This window comes from Penaeus chinensis, chromosome 4 (assembly GCF_019202785.1).
Source record: "Penaeus chinensis breed Huanghai No. 1 chromosome 4, ASM1920278v2, whole genome shotgun sequence".
Lineage (NCBI taxonomy): Eukaryota > Metazoa > Arthropoda > Malacostraca > Decapoda > Penaeidae > Penaeus > Penaeus chinensis.
The window spans coordinates 3,413,672-3,420,476 of NC_061822.1; positions in this window are offsets into that span (position 1 = coordinate 3,413,672).

Below are 6,805 nucleotides of genomic sequence, written 5' to 3' on the forward strand. Positions count from 1 at the left end.
TGACTAAATAGTGAATTGAGTTTGCAAGTCTTCAGATCAAGATATTGGTACTATGCCATTTCAGTGCAAGCATAAGATAAAAACATGAAGAGCCTTTCATAGAAAATTTAGTATTTACTGATACAATACTAATAATTGCTGAGAAAGTACATGCATGCACAGAAACAAAGGAAATATGCATGTTGTGGAAAAAGTATATTAGACTGAGATGTTCAAACATAATGTGAAAAAGTTTATAAGGTGACATGTTGGAACATCACCTGAGTGGATCTTTTGCTCTCTTGTTCTCTCTCTTCCTATGCTCTCTCATTTCGGGAGTACCATAGTATGGCCATTAAGTACTGAATAGCATATATACTATTTGAACTTTGACACTTATAATTGTTTTTGATAATTTATGCTCTCTCTCTTTGCACACACATGTAAACACACACACACAAACACACATTCACATACACACTCATACATATGTGCACATGAGGACCATGCACACATAGCATCTCAAAAAGTATTTGAGCTTTGACACTTATAATTGTTTTTAACAGTTAATGCTCTCTTTCTTCACACACACACACACACACACACACACACACACACACACACACACACACACACACACACACACACACACACACACACACACACACACACACACACATATATATACATACACACACACACACAGCATTTATGTAATGTAAAAATAACAGTTATTTTGTGTTTGCAGTTTAAGGTTGGGAAAGATGCTTGATGTAAACTGGAGCCAGGTTAGGGTTTCATGAAAAGAACTGGACCTAAATATTGTAAAGAAATGCAGAACCCTTTAGTGAACAAAGCTCACTAGTACAATCTTACATACAACCGTACTCTAAATGGTTGATTTTAGTGGAATTCCTCTTTTTTTTTTTCCTCCTCCCATCTTTAGTGATAGTGCAACTTGTTTGTATCCTAGCGCTTCCTTCGTGTCTGGTTTGGGCCGTTTTGGAGTATTGGAGTGCAGTGGAGAGAAAATATCTTCCTGTGTGGTTTATGGGATTTTTTTTTTTTTTTTTTTGTCTTGATTGTTTTTTGTAATTTATATATATATATATATCTTTTCTTTTCTTTTCTTTTCTTTTTTTTTCTTTTCTTTTCTTTTCTTTTCTTCTCTTTTCTCTTCTCTTCTCTTCTCTTCTCTTCTCTTCTCTTCTCTTCTCTTCTTTTCTTTTCTTTTCTTTTCTTTTCTTTTCTTTTCTTTTCTTTTCTTTTCTTTTCTTTTCTTTTCTTTTCTTTTCTTTTCTTTTCTTTTCTTTTCTTTTCTTTTCTTTTCTTTTCTTTTCTTTTCTTTTCTTTTCTTTTTCTTTTTCTTTTTCTTTTTCTTTTTTCAGTTTCAGCAAATCTTGATTTTTGTGATATTATGTTGTTGGGAAAAGTGGAAGTATATATACCGTATATTTTTTGCGTCCTTTTATACAATTTGATGTAAGCCTTTATCCTTGAAAATCCATGACGTAAAGTATTAGTGTTCTATATTTCTTGTTCTTGTTCTCCATATTCCTCCTCTTCTCCCTCCCATTTCATTTATACTCCTCCCCTCCTTCTTCCCTCCCTTTTATTCACATTCCCTCCCTTCTTTATGCTATGTTTTTCTTTCTCTTCTGCTTCTTCTCCTACTCCTCCTCCTTTCTCCTCCTCCTCCTCCTCCTCCTCCTCCTCCTCCTCCTCCTCCTCCTCCTCCTCCACCACCTCCTTCACCTCCTTCACCTCCTCCTCCTCCTCCACCTCCACTTCCTCAACCTCCACTTCCTCCACCTCCACTTCCTCCACCTCCACTTCCTCCACCTCCTCCACTTCATCCACCTCCTCCACTTCATCCACCTCCTCCACCTCTTCCTCCTCTTCCACTTCCTCCTCTTCCACTTCCTCCTCCTCACTTTGTTTTCCACTTCAATGTTTTTTTCTTTCTCATAATTGCTGGTCTTCAGAAGGTTTATATTTTGAATTTGTTCATAATACTCACTATCATTATAAATACTCTCATACTGTATATGATTGCTCTTTTAGATACATTAAAGATAGAGAACTTGTACTTCAAGTTCATTAATACTTTTAAGATGTCAATGACAGCTATTTGAGATTTTTTTTTTCCAAAATGATGAAATTATAATTCAGGGCCTCTAATTTGTTTCACATTTTTCTTGTTTTCAAAAGACAGCTTTTTTCAAAATAATTTTAAAGTAAGGTCAGCAAAGCACCCTCCCGAAGTCCTTATGACGAGGCAACCTGTGATGTAGCAGCTGGAGGGGTAGACTGCAATTGTAATTTTTATACAAGCATTCACTGAAACCATCCTTCCCTTGCCAGTGTTTGTTTAGATGTTCTCCACAGTACACTAACTAAAGCCTAGCTTGAGGAACACAGAGGTAATTCTTGATTTAAGAGTATGTACGACAACTTGGCTAATTCAGTATTACCAAGAAACAAGCACAGCACAGTAAAGCATCTAGCGGATATGATTTAGCTTGAGATTAGGCGTTCATTGAGCTGTTCCCTTGCAAGGTTTCCAAGCTGAATTAGACAGGAAATTTATGTCTCACTTTATAACTTTTGTTATATTTGAAGGGAGGGAGAGTTCTGAATAGGGACTGTGAGAGCTATGCAGTAGCTATTTAGTATGTAAGTACAATTACTGCTTCATCAATCAAATTGATTAATTTTGATTTTAATGACACTAATTTTAGTGTCAGTTTCAAATAAGAAATAGGAAAGTAATTGTCGATGTCACACTTTGTCTTTTGAAATCCAGTGAATAACCATTATTTTTTTAGTTCTGTCAGAGGTAATATTTTAAAAAGTTATTTGCTGCCTTATTTAGTCATTAAATTAGTAAATGAAGAAGAGTCACATCAACAGTATATGAAGTTCCTAAAAAGAGTAAATAAATAGAAGAAAGATATATATATATTACATAGTATTTTCTTCATTGTATACCTTCATAGGGTGCAATACCTTGGCTTCTAGTTTTTACAGAGAAAGACTGATGTTTGAGCGGGTAAACATCATAGGTTTGATATTTTTAACCCTTAAAGGCAACAAAGTGTCTGCATGATTAGGGAAAAGACAAACTTAATCAGCTTGGAATGTGAAAGAGTTAGATAATGATATGGGACATTTGCATCAATATCTTTATGAATGTAGTGAGAGGGGCATAAAGGTTATGGAATGAAATAGATATCAGCGCATTTCTAATTAAACCGTGAAAATTCTTAAAATGCTGTGTAATTTATCAGTGCAATTTTAATGACAGTTTGCTGTTGTTTTTAATCAAATGTTACTTGGACATCCAATCACATGAAAGTTATGCATGGTTGCATGTAGCTTACTGTATGCATTCAGTAGGAAATACTTATCAAAATTATGAACTGTGTCATGTGTTTTTGATGTCCAAATATACAAAGAAGAAAGCCTATACAGTAGGCAGTACCATATACATAAAAAAGAAATACTATCCCAGATGTCACAATTATTTAGTCAGTTTAGTGGATATACTTAATTATTTATCATGAAATCTATTCAAATCTCAAGGGATGTGTAAGTAAATAGGTCTCTTCCCTCATTATGTTTCTTATCTTTTGTATTATACATTTTTCAATTTTATACTGCATGATTCTCAGCATAATATGTCAGTCTTGTAATAAATGCAATGCTGATTATTGGCAAAAGTAAGCTGGAGTGATGTCATAAAGCTGTTGAGACTCACTTGTATATGGATTTGCATTTTTAGAGTTCTCACAAGATTACTGAAAGACCAAGAACTAGTGGGAGATACTAGGCATATTCAGATGGCTAGATTTTAGTGTTCAGTGATTAAGTCCAGTCAAAAGTGATTAAGTTAAATCAGATCTGTTTACTTTTTTTTATACTCAATGGATCTCTGAGAAGAGATGCAAGATTATGTTAAAGTTGAAATTGAGTTTAACAATTGAGACGCAATGAATAAATCTAGTTTATGTTGAAACAAATCCAATATACTTTTGTAATTATTACTGAAATGAATATTGGGTATCACCAGTATCCTGAAAATGCAAGTTTTCCTAAAGGTCTTGGTTCATCTGGTAATCAGTGTAGAGTAAGACTGACGTTCATGCATACCGAATATGTATTTTATGTATTTAGATGTTATTTTTTGTACTTTGTATCACATGATTCCTAAGGTTCTTTGATGTATGTAAGCAGAAAATTTTATACTTAATAAAAAAATCTTTGATCTCTCTGTTTCATTACCTTGAATAGTGTAAAAAGTTTATAGAGTTTTTGAGTTATATAGTTCATTTGAATCCTCAGTGTTTAAAGGGATCACCAACTAACATTTGGACAACAAGAACTTGTGTGTAATGATTACCCTCAAAGTGTGTCACATAATATTTTGCAGATGTGGCTTTCTTGCCTTTGAAGTTACTGTCTTTTTAAACAGAAACACTGATAAAATATGGAAAGTTGAAAGGTTAATTTATGTCAGCTTAACTGTAACTTTCCCATTAATTAGAGCATAAGAAGTTTTCTTGTCAAGTAACTTTTAGTGGCTTGTACAATTACAAAGGAATATAATGACTATATATACCTAATATATTCATATTCATATGTTTATGAAATGGAGTAAAGACTTGGTGTGCTGCATAAGTCTAGGAAGTAATTTGTGTTGTCATATTGCAAAAGTTCAGAACCACTGCAGCTGAGGCTCGTGGATTTTTTTTAATGAAATATGCTATTGCATAAGTAAAAGTCTTACTTTGCAGAATATACTAAAAAATATAAACTAGTATTGTATCACCATAAAGGAGCATATATGAGTTATATTGCATTAATAATTACAACTGTAAAACGAATATTAGCTGCAGAGCATATTAGATTTTAATGTCTAATTATGGGCTATAATATGGTTGGGGAATTACTTTGTCAAATTTATTTTCTTCATTTGTTTACATTATGGAATTTAAATCAACCGGTAAACTTCAAAAACACAAATTTAAAGAAACCTGGAGCTGGAAAAATTATAATATTTGCTTGGGAATATTTTCTTTGAATATGAATATAGCAACATTATTACTTATAATAACGGTAATGATAGTGATACTGATAATCTTCTATTAATGACCGAGAGGATGATTATCATTCATATTATTACATCATTAGAAATTATAATGATGATTACTTTTATAGTTTCTTTATCATTCATTTTAAGCTATTTTTTTCTGGTGGTTTTAGAACAATGACAGTAGTAACAACAAAGATTAATGCATAGAAATATTAACAGTAGTAGCAATGGCAGCACGCGTACGCACGCACGCGCACACACGCACACACACACACACACGCACACACACACACGCACGCACACACACACACACACACACACACACACACACACACACACACACACACACACACACACACACACACACACACACACACACACACACACCTTTCCGATAACAAGACCTGTAGAGGCCTCAAAGTAAGTTATCATTCAGCCTGTTATCGTCGTGATGTAAAAAAAAAAAAAAAAAAATGTTTTATGCAGATTGTGCTGGTGTTTGACGTAAAGAGTCAGGGTTGGGTTAGGTTGTTCAAACAAATATAAGATTTCAAAGTGTGAAGGCAGTTAAAGGCACAGGGAGAATAGACATCACACTGGTCTACGATGCTTCAGATTCCAAAGGGGGTCACTAGACTTAAAATACAAAATTATATATTTTTGGTTTATTCACTTAATGAAATGCCTAGCCCCAGATTACCCGAAACAATGGGGAAAATAGTGTTGCATGATCATTCATCATAGCTTTTTTCCAACAGCTTACTTAGTAGGTCAGTTAATAGTCAGCAAGTCATGTGCTAGGTCAGGGTGCAGGATCCGACTGCGAACCGACGCAGGCTGGATCCTGCGACCCGCTTTACTTGGCTCAGTGGGTTAGTCAATCGGCAATACTACATGGGTATGAGATGCATATATAGAAAGGTGTGTGTGTGTGTGTGTGTGTGTGTGTGTGTGTGTGTGTGTGTGTGTGTGTGTGTGTGTGTGTGTGTGTGTGTGTGTGTGTGTGTGTGTGTGTGTGTGTGTGTGTGTGTGTGCATATTTATATGTGTATGTGTGTGTGTATGCACGTGTGTGCGTTTCTGTGTACTGTACGTATGCGTGCGTGCGGCATACGCGGTGTGCGTACATTAATCAATTAATATCTATTATACATTCAGTAAATCCATAGACATCTTATGTACATGGAAGCACATGTAATCGGGTGATCGCGCTTTGTCACCGCTTTCTATTTTCCAGAAAGGAGGGCGGGAAGCCGGAGAAATGTCTCGCGGAATAGTGAGATGCGCTGTGGACGCGGCTCACCACGCGGGTCACTGCACATTTCTTGTGTTGTTCCGTCGTTCTTGAGTCACTGCTGCCCTTGAGTTCCTGCTCTGCAAGTTAAGCACAGGACAACAGTGTTAATTTTGTTTGTGGATCACACATGTTTTAATATCATCTTACCTCTCGAGTCACTATAAACTGACATTAATAGCCCTTCAAACGTTGACTGAACAAATCTGTGAAAAATAGTTTTGATGGTTACAAGTGTTCAATTTAGAATTTAGAAGATTTAGAAGATTCTGTGAAAAAAACACGGGAAAAAGTTCGATTTCCTGGAAGAGTTCATAGAATTCTGAGTCATACTTGTGTTCCAGGCGGGCGCCATCTTCCAGGAAATGACGTCACACTCGCATGATCCCGCACAACTTCGTGGCTGAACTAATGATAGGAAAAAGAAGTAATTAGTAG